The sequence below is a fragment of the Alexandromys fortis genome, unplaced genomic scaffold, assembly GCF_014885135.2.
Source record: "Alexandromys fortis isolate MF-2015 unplaced genomic scaffold, M_Fortis_MF-2015_v1.1 scaffold_177, whole genome shotgun sequence".
Lineage (NCBI taxonomy): Eukaryota > Metazoa > Chordata > Mammalia > Rodentia > Cricetidae > Alexandromys > Alexandromys fortis.
The window spans coordinates 3,089,901-3,105,752 of NW_026068056.1; the positions used below are offsets into that span (position 1 = coordinate 3,089,901).

Genomic DNA, 15,852 nt, shown 5'->3' on the forward strand with positions numbered 1-15,852 from the left:
TACGTATTTACTCAATTCTTCAAACTTTTTGTTATACTTCTCATCCATTTCTATAAAGGTGTTTTTTACATATTGTTTAAGGGACTCTATTGCTTTCATAAAGTCGATTTTTTCCACTTCTTCTGTGTTAGGGTGTTCAAGTCCTTCTGTTGTAAGATCATTGGGTTCTGGTGCTTTCATGTTGTTTTTCAGCTTATTGGGAGAATTTTTGCCTTGGCGCCTGCCCATCTCCTCCTATTGATGATCTCTAATTGGTCTTTTAAAACCAGATCAGGTTTCCCTGCTGGCCAGAGGCTCCTCTTGCAAAATGCCCTCGTTCTGTTTCCTGGCTCCTGCCAGGGGTCAAGATCCCTCTCACCCCTCAGACGGGTCTTCAGGAAAAGAACCAGGTTCCCTGTTTGCCAGGGACCTCGCCAACCAAAGGCCTACCTCTTTGATTTAATTGTCCTGGGGCGATCTGCTCTTGGTGTTGCACTGGTCCCTGTCGCCTGCGTTGTCTGCCACTGTGTCAGTACCCGCCGGTCCTGGCCGCTGTGCCAGCTACGTCGCCCGCCGTGCGCGTCCGGTTCCGGCCGCCGCCGCTGGTGCCGTGCCTAAAACGTTTTTCTTGACTTAGATTCTTTTTTTTTTCTGTAAGCAACTGTTTTAGTTATTTCCACTTGGAATACCCTGCAGCTGTGCATGTCAGAGCGCATGTGACTTGCCTTCCAGTCTACTGAGTGGATGGTGGGTAGGTGCATATCTGCATTGCACTTTAAGAAAACAACACAATGCATTTCCCCCATGGACTTCCTTGGCACTCAAATGAACAAATCTATGTCCACTCCTTTGCATGTATCAGTTTCTTACAAAACACCACACGCTTGTATAGAGAAGTTACTTAATAACCAACTAAATGAAGATATAAGGTTTTAAAAATACTTATTTCTTTTATTTTGTGAGCATTTTGCTTGCATGTATGTATGTGTACCACATGTGTGCCTAGTGCCCAGGTTGGTCAGAAGAGGGTGTCAGATCCTGAATGTGGGTAGCACCACAGTGAGCTGAGCACTAACATGCATCTCTCTCTTCACTTCCTGTTTGTGGAGAAAATGTGTCATCTTCCCCAGCATAATGGACTGTGTCCCCTTAGACTGTGAGCCCAAATAAAACCTTCGTTCTTTCCTTAACTTGGCTTTTGTCAGGTAGTTTGTTATAATGTAGTGAAAAGTACTAATACAGGGAGAGAATTTAGAGTACAGAGGATGATGCCTAAACACAGTGACATTGCTTAGTCTCTTCCTGAATCCCTGGCTGAAGCCTGCCAGCTTTCCCTAATGTCGTTGCTTAGGGGTTCAGCTGCTTGGGCTCAGCACAGGGCTTCTGTATCCTTACGATGGTTCCAGAAATATTAACAGTGCCTTAGGACTGAAGCTCTCAGAGCTCATCACGTTCCTCCTGATCAGTGGCTGTCCTCTTCACACCTCTTCACCTGTGTTCACTCATCATTTCAACATAGTCTCTCCTTCCTCTCTCTGTCTCAGGTGATGTGTGTAGAGGACGGGAGAAAACCTCAGGGGTTTCCTTAGGTCCCTTCCACTTTCAGTGTGCACATCACACACACACACACACACAGAGAGAGAGAGAGAGAGAGAGAGAGAGAGAGAGAGGCAGAGGCCCAGAGACAGAGAGAGCCATTCAGGAGTAGAAATGTAGAAAAGTGAGTTTCACACAGGAGAGAGTGGAAACAAAGAATGCCCTGGTGAGGGTGAAGGACTGGGTTCTTGATCAGATAATATTCACTATCTGATGGCGCACATGTAGAAATTTGTTCTGAAAGATGTTTTATAGAGAAAACAATTTTGTGAAAAATACAGATACAAGAGCAACACCTCTGCCCCATGTCATTTGACTGGGGCTGGCAGAACTCAACAGATCACAGCCTGGGCTTTCTGACTTGCTCTCCAGCAACACCTCCACACCAACCAGGAGCCCTGTCTGATGCCTGGCAATTGGGTACTGTTAGGTTCTCTTTGTGACAAGGAAGCATGGTCCTGCCCAGAGCTTGACACTCTAAGCAGGACAAGGAGACCCATATGCAGGCCTGGGGTGGTCTGACTAACCTGTAAGTACCCAGGCCCAGAACCAGGGTTATGGGTTGGCCCACCCCAGCATTCACCCCACCTGTGACCTGCTGGAGCACAGTGGGGGAGCTGGTTCTGCAGACCCAGGGTTGCAGGATCTCCATGACATAGAGCAGCAACAGCATGTCCGGTAAGAGCCCCAGTGAGGGCCCAGCATTGATGGTGCAGCAAAGACCAGGGGCCTAGAACTGGAACAATGATTCTTTTCCATAAACACCTGCACAGAAAATATATGGATAAAGGGATTTGCTGCATGACTCACTGTGTCACACTGCAGTTTCCACAACAGAATTTTCTTAGGATTCACATAAAGTCCGATTACAGGACAAATGGTGTTAAAATGCAGATAAGATGGTGTTTATTAGACAGCCTCAGCAGGACTGGTGGTATAGCTTAGGAGTTGAGAACCTGACTATGGATCAAGAGGTCCCTAGTTCAAGTTTATGTACCCCTAGTGAGGTTTGCTTTTAGCACCCTATTTACAGACAGTACTTCTTCAGGTTGCCTCATGCATTGTCCAGGTCAATGGGCACTGATAGAAGGTGATAGGAGAGAACACTAGGTGATAGAGACACACTAGGCAGGAAGGACACTAGTTTAATCATCCATTGAGCTGGATCAGTGGAATGTTCCAGAACCAGAAATGTGGTTCTAGAACATGATCATGTTACTAAGCATCATGTGATTAGGCAGGCTGCCTGTCATGGTCTTTTCCTTCAGGAATACAACAAAGAAGTGCAGACTAACAGAAGTGTTTCTACATGTGCCTGCGTTCCAGAATGATCTGATTCTTGTACACAGTTCCTGATCCCATCTCCAGACTTTCTGCAGGCAGAGACTGGAGCCGACCAAGGCAGAGCTTATATATGCTTCAGGGAGCAGAGCTGGGACTGTAATGCTGCCCACGAGTGTTGGAGTACAGGTGTCCATCATGAGCCCGATACCAGGCCTGGAGCGGAAGGTGTTTCCCTGTTGAGTTGCAGTCTTACTTTGGTCCAGTATTTCTTTGCTGCACCCCTGTTTCTCCTTTTTGGAACAGGAATGTTTATACTGTCTGTTGTATGTGGTGGTTTGAGTGAGAATGGCCCCCACAGGCTCGTATATTTGAATGCTTGGTCCACAGTTGGTAGAACTATTTGGTATGGCCTTGTTGGAGGAGGTGTGTCACTGGGGGTGGGCTTGAGGTTTCAAAAGCCCACACCATTCCCAGTCAGCTCTCCCTCTTTCTCTGCCTTATGCTCCAGTCATACCTGCCTGCCTGCTGCCGTGCTTTTCACCATGATGGCCATGGACTAGCCAATCCTCTGGTACCATAAGCTCCCAGTTAAATGCTTTCTTTTATAAATTACCTTGGTGATGGTGTGTCTTCACAGCAATAGAACAGTAATATTGCATACTGGAAGTATATAACTTCATTTTCTTATTGTTCAATGACTTGTGGTTGAAAGGGTACCTTGATTCTTAGAAGATGCTCTGGACTTTGTGCAGTGCTGAGGTTGTTAAGGCTTCAGGGACTGACTAAAGCTGCTGTGTGCTAGGAGAGAAGCATGTGACTGTAGGAACCAGGGCTGTAGCATACACTTCACAGATGGCGCAGTGATCGTTCACTAAATTTGGAATCACCATTGAAACACATAGTTGTATCTATGAGGGTGTTTAAAATATAAGGTTGTCACTAGCTTCCAGGAAAGCAAAGGTTCTACTCAAAACCTTACCCCTACTTAACGCCATCTGGATAATCCATGAATCCTATTACCTAATCATCATGATAGAAACATTAAAGACAATTCAAAAAAAAGTTGAGGTAGAAAAATATTTGAAAAATGAGCCTAGGAGGAGGTACATGAGGAGGTAAATAATTCTTATTTACAAAGTCAGTCAGTTACTGATTTCAGACTGAATTGAGTTAGACAAGCCACACAATAGTGATTTTATTTAGGAGCACACAGACCAGGACATGCAGCTAGATGGAATCATCTGAGAAACAGAAAGTAGACATAAAAAGATGGTTTTCTTGATAAGCTTTAAAAAAAAAACTGTCTTCTAAATATACTTGTGCAAGATCCCTTGATAAAAACAAAAGCACATTATCTTAGATACTGTTCTATTGCTGCGAGGAGACACCATGACCACGGCGACAGTATAAAAGGAAGCATTTAGTTTGGTGCTTGCTTACAGACAAAGGGCTAATATGTGAAGATTGCTGTAGGGAATGTGATATCTGGCATGAAGGCATAAATTTTCTCCCTCTATGACTGTCTGGTGAACATGTCTTCAGAACGAAGGAAAATAAATCCCAGAACCCAACTTTCTGTAGAGTGTGGGTGTTACCAATGTGAGCTTTTTCCTTTTCCAGAGCCTCCTGCTCCCTTGCTTCATCCTCCCAGGCTAAAGCCCGGCTCAGCTGCTGTACCAGGGAGAGAAGGACCCTGCAGTGTTGCTGCTCCAGCGCCATCTGGGGCCCTGTGAGAACCTTGAGTGACAGCCCACTCTGTCTTCAGGGAAGGAGGGGAGGGTGATGGAGACCCAGGGGGAAGGCAGTTGGCAGCTGAGGAGCTGACCCAGGACAGCAGGGTGAAATGGGCTCAGGTCTGCAGACTGCTCCTCTAATTTCCTTGGCTGATGATGCTCAAAAGGATGGGCCAGGTCTGCTGCAGAGCTGAGGAAGGCATCTCACCAGTCAGGTCTGGCTGCTTCTGGGAAGTAGGTCTGAGATCTGTAATTTAACTTTATAGTCAGAATTTATCACCACACAGATGAAATGTATTAACTGGGCACACTGGTACCAGTGGGGGTATAGCTCAGGGGTAGAGCATTTGACTGCAGATCAAGAGGTCCCTGGTTCAAATCCAGGTGCCCCCTTATTTATGTTGGAATCTGGTTACTGACTTATTGCACTCATCTAAGTCAGGATGCCCATGAGATTAGAAAGTCTTCATTAGCTGAGGTTTCTAGAATCAGAGCTTCTATGCTCCATTCATTTACTTCTATGGGTTACATTCTCAGCTACATTATAAATATCAGCCACTGGCCCAAAGGCTGGAACCCCCAAAACACATTAGTACAATGCACACAGCTGACCTCTGACCTATGCTGAGTCGTCTCTACTTTCTTGTTTTCCCCATCTGGATTCTTTCTCTCATCCTCACTGGGATAGTGAGTTTTGATTGTCAGTTTGACACACTGTAGAATCACCTTGGAAATAAATTCTCCACGAAGGATACAGTGTCCAGATCAGGTTGGCCTGTGTTCCTGTCAGTAGGGGATTGTCTTGATGATTAAGTCAACTGATGCATGAGGACACAGCACTGTTCCCTAGGCAGGGATCCTGGACAGTGTGAGTACAGAGTGAGCTCAGCACTAACGAGCATGTGTGCCTTCATTTCTCTCTGCTGTTGAGGGTAGATGTGATGTGACTAAGTGCGTCAAGTTCCTGCTGCCTTGACCTTGCTGAAATAAGTGACTGTATCCTGAAATTGTGAGCTAACACAAACCCTTTCTTCCCTTACTTGCCTCTTGCCTCAGCATTTTATCAGAGCAGCAGAAATGTGGCTTGAACAAATCTTTCTGTCCACTCTCACTGAGCAATGGTCTCGGTGTGGTCCAGAGCTGCCCATCAGGTGAAGAACTGCATTCTGAATTTAAGGATGTGCTGACGGGCTATGCTGGCTAGGAGGAGGTCAGAATCTGAGGCTGTGCTAGCATGGACAGACACTACCTGGAGGCAAAGGCTCATAGTAGGTGCAGGACATCAGCAGAGGTTGGCTGAAGCATTTTAGTCACTAAGCCACTAATGCCCTCTGCTGAAGGGATGCAAGAACAGTGCTCTCTGATTAGGAAGGTGATTTGTTTCAGGCATGGGACACTTCCATTTGAGTTGTTGGTCAGAGGTATCCTGGAGCCCCCAAATGTGTTTCTTATTGCCTTCTAGTGCTAAGAACTGCTGTTGAAAGGTTACTTAGCATGATGATTTCAGTCCTGTGTTTATCGCCTGCTCCTTGTATTCTTGGTTTTTAAGATCTTCCCTTTGGACTTAGATTTCTTTGACATTTGCTACTGAGTTTGTGTTTTCTCAATTATGCACAGTACATGAAAAGTCTGATGAAGTACATATCTTCCTTTATGGTAAATTTTCTTATATTTTTCCTCCCATCATTTTCAGTTTATGATTGTTGTGCTAATGGGGGAAGTGGGTAGATTTAGAGTCATGAGTGTTTGGTTCCTTGAGTGAGAGTTCTGTCAAGAGACTAAGTCATCCTCACCTGAGACATGAAATTACTCTTTATTTTGGATCCCAGAGAGGGAGGTTCTAATGGAGACATCCTAGCTTCTCTGAGGTCCTCCCCAAGGTGAATGTGGTAGGTTAACTACTAAAATAATGTTTAAGGAAGGGGGCACCTGGATTTGAACCAGGGACCTCTTGATCTGCAGTCAAATGCTCTACCCCTGAGCTATACCCCCACTTATAGGGAAGGCAACCTCTCTCTTATTAGTACCTCTTCCACCTTGGCACCCACCCAGGTTTCCTATATATTCACGATCTACTGATTCCTGATAATGATCTTGACGTGGCAATATTTTTCTATTTCTGTCTGCCTCTATCTTCTCCTCTCTAACCTCAGTCAGCCCATATCAATGCCCCCTCTCTCAGGCATCCTAAAGACATCAGCTTTCACTCAAAAAAGGACTCTTAACTGGTGTTTTCCTTAAGTTCACACTTAATTTTCTTGAAGTGGCCAAGACAAGAGCTGATGTTCTGGGTTTCCAATGATCCAAACCTTTTGCTCAGAGAGAACTTTGTCTTCCGTGATATGAGGAGGGTGCTCTTTATGTCGCAGCATCGTTTATTCACTCAGCAAACACCATGGAGCTTCCTGTGTTGTGGTCACTATCAGTCATGTTGAAGACACAAAGCAAGGTCAGTCATTTTCCTTTTCCTCAGAGTCTTAGTCTAAATAGGAGACAAATACATGGATCCTAGTATTTCTTCAGAAGTATTAGGAATCAAAGCACAGGTTGGGGGGGACATCATGTAAGGATCCCCCTTTCTGGGGGTTCAGGAGGGTTATCTCAAGGGCTTGACTCTGGAAAGTTACCAGAGGAAAAATCTGCTCTTCAACTTCGTAGAACTCCTCTGAAATCTTGCACTGATGGAGCCTTCCCAGTGCATTGGAGGTCAGCCTATGCTACAACATGAGTGTGACCTGGATGGGTTCACAGTGAGTCCTGTACTAGCTCCTCTCAGGGGAGAGAACAGGGTCCAGTCCTGAGCAGAACACAGAGCACAGGGGAACACAGTATATCAGTTGCCTCTGTGTTAACAAATATCAGATTTTGTTTCTTGTATCTAAAAGAGACACCTAGGAAGGGGGCACCCGGATTTGAACCGGGGACCTCTTGATCTGCAGTCAAATGCTCTACCCCTGAGCTATGCCCCCATCTGCTTCATATATATCTAATAAACATCTCTGAACCTGTATGGCGACTCCCTGACGTGCACTTGCTAGTACTCTGTTCTCATCTGCTTTCTCCTGTGAGGCCCAGCCCTGTGCCAGCTGCACACCTGTCTGCCACCTCCTCATGCCAGCGCTCTCCTATCCTGGTTCACGGCTGTGACGGAAGCACTAATGCATGGAAGCCTGCATTCAGCTCATCCACTCTCCCACCTGTAAGAGCCAAGTGCAAAGGGTTGGATCTTAAGCAATTGATGGCTTATGAGGGAGAGAAAACAGTTTTCTGTTTGGGTGTGCCTTGTGGTAAGTCAATGATATGGATGGCTTCCCTCTCAGAAGCACGCGATAGCACAATTGAAGGACACAGCCCTGGGGGTGTAAGGTGGGTTGGATCTGTGAAGAGGAGTTAAAAGAAATAGTTCAAAGCAAATATGATCAAAATGCATTCTGTGAAGTTCTCTAAGAATCAATGAAAATATTTTTTCAAAATATTTTTTCATTTAATTTTTGGGGCATTCACACCAAATCCCACACATTTGCTGTTCCTTCCATATTTGCCCTCCAACCATGTAGAATCCACCCCAGAAGTAAGTAAAAATAAATTAAAAATAGAAAAGAAAGAAGTGGAAGTCAAAACAAAACAAACAAGCCATCAAGTCGACCCCTTTAGTCAACAACCTGCTCCCTTTTCAAGCACAGCTTTCTGTGCTTGTACCATTCTGCTCCTTTGTCTTTCTCTAATCTCCATCCCATATTTATTTGTCATTGTGCCATTGGAAGTTGTGGTATGTTGCACAGTATATATTCTTTTGCCAAAACAGTTCAAACATTTTTACTAGCAAATGTTCTTTGCAATAAGTCATGAGGCTAGTTCATGGCCTCTGGCTTCTGCTACAGCATCAATACTGGACCCTCATAGAAACTCAGATATTCTGCTGTTGCTCTGAGTTGTTGGGATTCTGTAGCTATGGACCTGCAGGGCCCTCATGTGCTCCAACACCTCCTAGGCTGGGAAGATGTTGGTGTGAGCCAACTCAAAGCCTTGGATCTGGGCCTGGATGGTAGTTGAATTGGTCCGCATCCCAGCTCTCCCACTCTCCCATGCCCAAGCCTCTGGGGCCAGCAATCAGATACCACCTGGGCAAGAGATGGTTGCAGCTTTCCTACCCCCATGCAATCAGGGCCAGCTCTCCTGCACTCAAACCACCATGGTCAGCTCTCCCACTCTGCCCAGTGTAGGGATGTGACAATCTTTCCCACAGCAGTAATGCTACCGGTGAGAGCTGAGACTGGTTCTTGCTCCCATGCCACCAAAGCCACTTCTCCCACTCTGCCCAAGTGTTTGTTGGGGCCAGCCCTCTTGCACCCCTGCCATCAGGCTGACTCTCCTGCTCTGTGGAGGGGAGGGGAGAGGCCAGCTCTCCTGTGTGTATGTGTTAGCTGGCGTGGGGTGGGGCCAGCATTCCTACTCAAATGTCATCTGGGCCAGCTCTCCAGTGCCCCTTCCTCTCCTGCACCTCACCACTAAGGCCAGTTTTCTCAATACCACTAGACAAGGGGTAGGACCAGCTCTCCTGAGTCTACACCATCTAGCCTCTGATAAGGGGCAGGGCCAGCACTCTCACAAGGTGCATCAATGAGGAGAGGGGACAGCTTTGCCATGCACACATCAGGCCACCTCTTTTGCTCCGGCAAGCGTCAGGGCCATCTCACCCATGTCCATGCCATCGGGGCCAGCTCTCTCACCCTTCCTATTTTGAACTAGAACTCCACAACCACATTGCTGTGAGCACTACTGTTTTCCACGTTGCTAATGATATGACCCAGTAAGTCAAACTTACAGTACTCAATTGCCTTTCTAAACCCAAACCCCAACTTCTTTCTTATTCTTCCAACAAGCAGCATGGGCAGGCCTGTCAAAGCAATACCCAGGCCCTGATAATCAAATTCTCACTTACTATTCTGTGTTACTATACTGTTACATAAACAGTTAATATACTGTTCTATTGCTGTGAAGACACACCATGATCAAGGCAACTTATAAAAAAAGCATTTAATGGAGACATTGCTTACAATATCTGAGGTTAGTCCATGATCATCATGGTGAGAAGCATGGTGGCAGGCAGGCATGGCACTGGAGCAGTAACTGACAGTTTACATCTGATCCACAAGCAGGAGGCAGAGAGTAAGACTGGGCCTGATATGAGATTCTGAGACCACAAAGCCCCTCCCAATGCATCTCAATTAACGAGGTCACACCTCCTAATCCTTCCTAAACAGTTCACCAAGTAGGGACCAAACGTTCAAATATATGAGCCTATGAATTTGTTATCATTCAAACTACCATGTTATTTATGAAAAAATATTTAAGGTAAGTGTCCTGACTATCAGCACAGTGTGTGGAAGAATTATAGGTCTTATCAGTCATACAAATGCTAGAAATTCTACTTTTCTTCAGCTCTCACAGGAGGAGTTCATTGCCACAAAGGAATGTCATTTTGTTAAGAAACATTGAAGAAGTTGGCATCTGGAAAAGAGAGACTCGCACACAGAAGAGGTGGTGGAACAGAAGCAGGTCATGGTGGAGGTGAAGGAAGTCACAGGACACTGACCATGCAGCAGATTTTGGGGCAGCTGGAACAAAAGGAGCAGGAGCCGAGGTCACTCCTGTAAAAAAGGGAGAAATATTCATTAGACAGTAGAAACATTTCCATGCATGGAAAATTATTCTGAAATGTGTTTCATAGAGAACTCAAGGCTTGTGGAAGAAATGTTTTAAAGGAAATGAAACAGTTTAAGCATAACGTTGTGACCAACTTCAGAACAATCAAAAGTTCTACCACATGTCTTCGTCCTGTTTAGACTGATGCACTTCAACCACACACAGTGTTAACAGATTATCATGATAAAAACATAGAAGCTCATCCACCTAAAACTTGGATCAGGAATGGAATAGGATACTGAGAATGGAAGAAGGCATGGAAATTATAATCCTCATCTACAAGTCAGTCAGTTACTGATGTCTGCCTTGACTAAATAGGACATCCCATGCTGTACGTAGTTTACGTAAGTGCACAGGCAGAGGAGAAGAGGTGGCTAAACCTTTGGGTGACAGGAGCAATAAGAGGAGGATTCAGGAGAATGCAAGTTATTTTAAAAAAATAATTTTAAAAAAATTATTTAATATTCAAAACAATTTAATTATGCCATATCAGTTCATTAAAACTCATGGCAATGAGTTTGTGTAGTGGTGACAGATCTGAAGGACAGGGTAGGGTCCACAGCTTCAGCATCCCCTGACCCTCTGTCCTCCTGCTCTGCTGTCGGATCTCCTGGGTGAACCACTCAGGCCTGAAGAGACATCTTCACCATCTCCCCAGGAGCCACCCTCAGGGCTAACACATAGATTATCCATGGGCTGTGGAGTTATCTTCACATGCAGGTACCACATGGCTCCCCCAGAGAAGTTAGGCAGGGTCTCTCCACTCTGAGGGCTTGTATATAACTGAAGAAATCAGACATGTAAATCTGAAGTCCTTTGTAGTAGCTTATGTCCACCTGTCTCCAGCTGTGCTGCTCCCATAGGCTCAGATGTGTATGGGAGGGTGCTGACATTACAACATGGGACAAAGTTGAAGATACCGGGGACAGGAGAGGGACCTGTCTGAGATGAGTTTGTGGAGGCAGCAGTGTTGGTCTTGCCAAGTAAAAAGTATAAGTCGTAGTAATGTTGGGTGTGACTGTGAAGGTGATTGACACTTATAAAACATCTCTGACATGGAGGGGGCATAGCTCAGGGGTAGAGCATTTGACTGCAGATCAAGAGGTCCCCGGTTCAAATCCGGGTGCCCCCTACCATAAGTCTATGTTTTTATTCATGGAGTTATCGTGTACGCTCAGTCCTGTGTTTTTTCCATTCATTCTGTTTATGGTACTCAGCAGAGCTTCTCAGCCCCTCATGAAGATGAGTGCTGCCTCCCATCTCTCCCTACAAGCTCAATGTCCCTCCCATTCTTATTATGTCAGCTCTTTTCCTACATGTATCTGGTTTCTCTGGTTATGTTGGGTTCTTAAAGAGAAGGCAAGGACGATGGTGGAGAATTCTTTTGAAATTTCCAGGTTCAGCATCCATACAGACAGCTGGTATCCAAGGACCAGAAAGGAAATCAAAACCATAAATTATCTCCTTTCTGTCTGGTAAACATGTGCTCAGTGCTAAGGAGACACAGCCTAGAATCAGGTATTTTGTGGAGTGTGGACATTACCCATGTGAGCTTCTTCCCCTTCCAGAGCCCCCTGCTCTCTTGCTTCATCATCAAAGGGTAAAACCTGACTCAGCTGCTGTACCAGGGAGAGAGGGACCCTGCAGTGTTGCGGCTCCAGCGCCAACTGGGGCCCTGTGAGAACCTTGAGTGACAGCCCACTCTGTCTTCAGGGAAGGAGGGGAGGGTGATGGAGACCCAGGGGGAAGGCAGTTGGCAGCTGAGGAGCTGACCCAGGACAGCAGGGTGAAATGGGCTCAGGTCTGCAGACTGCTCCTCTAATTTCCTTGGCTGATGATGCTCAAAAGGATGGGCCAGGCCTGCTGCAGAGCTGAGGAAGGCATCTCACCAGTCAGGTCTGGCTGCTTCTGGGAAGTAGGTCTGAGATCTGTAATTTAACTTTATAGTCAGAATTTATCACCACAGAGATGAAATGTATTGACTGGGCCACTGGTACCAGTGGGGGTATAGCTCAGGGGTAGAGCATTTGACTGCAGATCAAGAGGTCCCTGGTTCAAATCCAGGTGCCCCCTTTCTATTTGATTTAGTAAACAAAGTGATGACATTCACAGAATAGACCTACTTTCTCTCCTGTCTCATATGTCTTGGGATTCACCCAGTTAGGGCAGAGTTCCGCCATCATCTATCAGATCCAGCACAAGAATGTGATAAATGCATTTTTAGATAAATGTATATTTATCTAAAAATAGCTCATTTGGACACACACATATACACACACATTCTAGAAGTTGGAATATTAAGGTTATGCTGACTCCACAGTGCGTGTTCTTCTGTTCTTGTTATTTGCTTACATATTTGAAGGAATCCACCAGTGAGGCTTCTGAGCCTGGTTTTGGTATAATGGTTTTTACTACTGTGGGTAAATCTTGTTCTATGGATGAAATATACACTGGAAGTATATTTATGAGATTAAATTTGCATGAATACTTTCCCAAGAAGAAGCATCCTGTGATTGCCCTGATATCTTATTTTTTAATTTTAATTGCATTTTACATTCCAAGCACAGTTCTCCTCCCTTCCCTTCCCCCCAGCCTACCCGCTATCCATTCCTCCCAATGGGTAGGGCTCCATGGGGAGTCATCAATATCTAGCACATCAGGTTGGGGCAGGACCAAGCCTCTCCCTGCTGCATAATGGCATCCCACCATAGGGAATGGGCTCCAACAAGTTAGCTCATGGTCCTACTGCCAGGGGCCTCTCAGATGTTCGAAGCTTCACCACTGTCTTCCATTTATGGAGGGCCTAGTTTGGTCCCACGGAGGCTCTAAAGCTGATAAATAAAACAAAATGACAACCTACAGAATGGGAAATGATCTTCACTAACCCCACATCTGACAGAGGGCATCTCAAAAATATATAAATAACTCAAGAAACTAGACACCAAAATACAAAATAACCCATTTTAAATATGGTGTACAGATCTAAACAGAATTCTCAGCAGAAGAATCTCAAATGACCAAAAGACATTTAAGAGATTGTTCAACATCCTTAATCATCAGGAAAATCAAAATGACAATGAGATACCATTTTACATCTATCAGAATGGCTAAGATAAAAAATACTGAGGACATCTAAAGTTGGAGAGGATGTGGAGTAAGGGGAAACACTCCTCCACTGCTGGTTGGAGTGAAAACTTGTCCAGACACTTTGGAAATCAATATGTCAGTTTCTCAGAAAATTAGAAATAAATCTACCTCAAAACCTAACGATACCACTCATGGACATATACCCAAAGGATACTCAGTTGTACTGCAGGGAGCCAGTACGTGCAGCCGCCATTACAAGATGGCGCCGGACCCCTGCAGGCTTGGGATAAACAATTCCATATAGGGTCATAGCCAGTACCACCATCTTGGGCATGCTCAGTGTCCTCAGTGTGCCGGACCTATCAGGGAGCTTGGAATGGCTGCTGACACTTTGACCAATAGGAGGCCTGCACGTACCCCTAGTCCCTATATAGGCAGTTGCAGCTCAGAGCTCGGGGCCCCTCGCCTCCTGCTCTCCCTTCAACCAAGAGGCTCCAATAAAGCGTGATTTGGGAAGAATCCTCGTCTGGTGGCTGTTCTTTCCTGCTGGTCAGGGAGTTCACTGCATCATACCACAAGGACACTTGCTCAACTATGTTCTTTCTTAGCAGCATCATTCATAATAACCAGAACCTGGAAACAACCTAGATGGTCCTAAACTGAAGAATGAATAGAGAAAATATGGTAAATTTACACAATGGAGGATTACTCAGCTTTAAAAATCAATGTCATTACAGACATCATCTTAGAGTAAAGGGTTAGGGAAAATACACCAATCAAATGGACCTACGAAACAACTGGGTGTAGCTATCCTAATATCTAACAAAATAGACTTCAACCTAAAATCAGTCAGAAGAGACAAAGAAGGCCATTTCATATTAGTCACAAGAAAAATCCATCAAGAGGAAATTTCAGTACTAAACATCTATTCCCCAAATACAAGGGCACCCTCATATGTCAAAGAAACACTTCTAAAGCTTAAATTATACATTAAACCACACACACACTAATAGTGGGAGACTTCAACACTCCACTCTCAACAAAGGACAGGTCAGTCAGACAAAAAATGAACAGAGAAATAAGAGAACTAATGTTATGACTCAAATAAGAGAACAGATGTTATGACTCAAATGGACTTAACAAACATCTATAGAGTATCCCATCTAAATATAAAAGAATATACCTTCTTCTCAGCACCTCATGAAACCTTTTTAAAAATTGACCACATACTCAGTAACAAAACAAACCTCAACAAATACTGGAATAACCCAATGTACCTTATCAGATCACCATGGTTTAAAACTAGAAGTCAACAGCAATACTAATTCCAGAAAACCCACAAACACATGGAAATTAAACAATACTCACCTGAATCATCAATGGGTCAAGGGAGAAATTAAAGACTTCAATGAAAATGACCACACAACATACCCAAATTTATGGAACACAATGAAAGCAATGTTAAGAGGAAAGTTCATAGCACTAAACACCTAAATAAAGAAGCTGAAAAAAATCACACTAGTGAATTAACAGAACATTTGAAAACTCTAAAACTAAATGAAGCAAACTCACCTAAGAGAACTAGATGGCAGGAAATAATCAAATTGAGAGCTGAAATCAACAAAGTAGAAAAAAGAAAACAAAGAATCAATGAGACAAAGAGTTCTTTGAGAAAATCAACAAAATAGACAAAACTTTATCCAAACTAACCAAAAGGCAGAGAGAGAATATCCAAATTAACAAAATCAGAAATGAAAACGGGGACATAATAACAGACACGGAGGAAATACAGAGAATCATCAGGTCATATTTTGAAAACCTGTACTCCACAAAATTGGAAAACTTAAAGGAAATGGACAATTTTCTGGATAACTATCACTTACCAAAATTAAATCAAGACCAGATAAGCAAAACAGACCTATAACTGCTGAAGAAATAGAAACAGTCATCAAAAGTCTCCCAACCAAAAAAAAGCCCAGGACCAGATGGTTTCAGTTCAGAATTCTACAGGACTTTCAAAGAACTAATACCAATACTCCTCAAATTATTCCACACAATAGAAACAGAAGGAACACTACCAAACTCTTTATGAGGCTACAATTACCCTGATACCCAAACCACACAAAGACATTACTAAGAAAGAGAATTACAGACCAATCTCACTCATGAACATTGATGTAAAAATACTAAATAAAATACTGGCAAATCGAATCCAAGAACACATCAGAACCATCAAGTCAGCTTCATCCCAGAGATTACAGGGATGTTTCAACATAAGACAATCAGTCAACGTAATCCACCATATAAACAAACTGAAAAACAAAAACCACATGATCATCTCATTAGATGCCAAAAAATCTTTTGACAAAATACAACATCTCTTCATGATAAAGGTCTTGGAGAGAGCAGGGATACAAGGAACATACCTAAACATAATAAAGGCAATATACAGCAAGCCAACAGCCAA

At 44.1% G+C, this 15,852-nt stretch overlaps 5 non-coding genes across 5 annotated transcripts; 3 read left to right on the forward strand and 2 right to left on the reverse strand.

Moving 5' to 3' along the window:
- The first annotated feature begins 4,913 nt into the window (after positions 1–4,913).
- Trnac-gca (transfer RNA cysteine (anticodon GCA)) lies at positions 4,914–4,985 on the forward strand. The gene has a single exon. It is a non-coding gene; the product is annotated as a tRNA-Cys (tRNA).
- A 1,527-nt stretch (positions 4,986–6,512) lies between these two features.
- Positions 6,513–6,584, reverse strand: Trnac-gca (transfer RNA cysteine (anticodon GCA)). Its single transcript has one exon. It is a non-coding gene; the product is annotated as a tRNA-Cys (tRNA).
- Positions 6,585–7,489: 905 nt separating this feature from the next.
- Trnac-gca (transfer RNA cysteine (anticodon GCA)) lies at positions 7,490–7,561 on the reverse strand. Its single transcript has one exon. It is a non-coding gene; the product is annotated as a tRNA-Cys (tRNA).
- Positions 7,562–11,358: 3,797 nt separating this feature from the next.
- On the forward strand, positions 11,359–11,430 carry Trnac-gca (transfer RNA cysteine (anticodon GCA)). Its single transcript has one exon. It is a non-coding gene; the product is annotated as a tRNA-Cys (tRNA).
- Positions 11,431–12,299: 869 nt separating this feature from the next.
- Trnac-gca (transfer RNA cysteine (anticodon GCA)) lies at positions 12,300–12,371 on the forward strand. The gene has a single exon. It is a non-coding gene; the product is annotated as a tRNA-Cys (tRNA).
- The last annotated feature ends 3,481 nt before the right edge of the window (positions 12,372–15,852 follow it).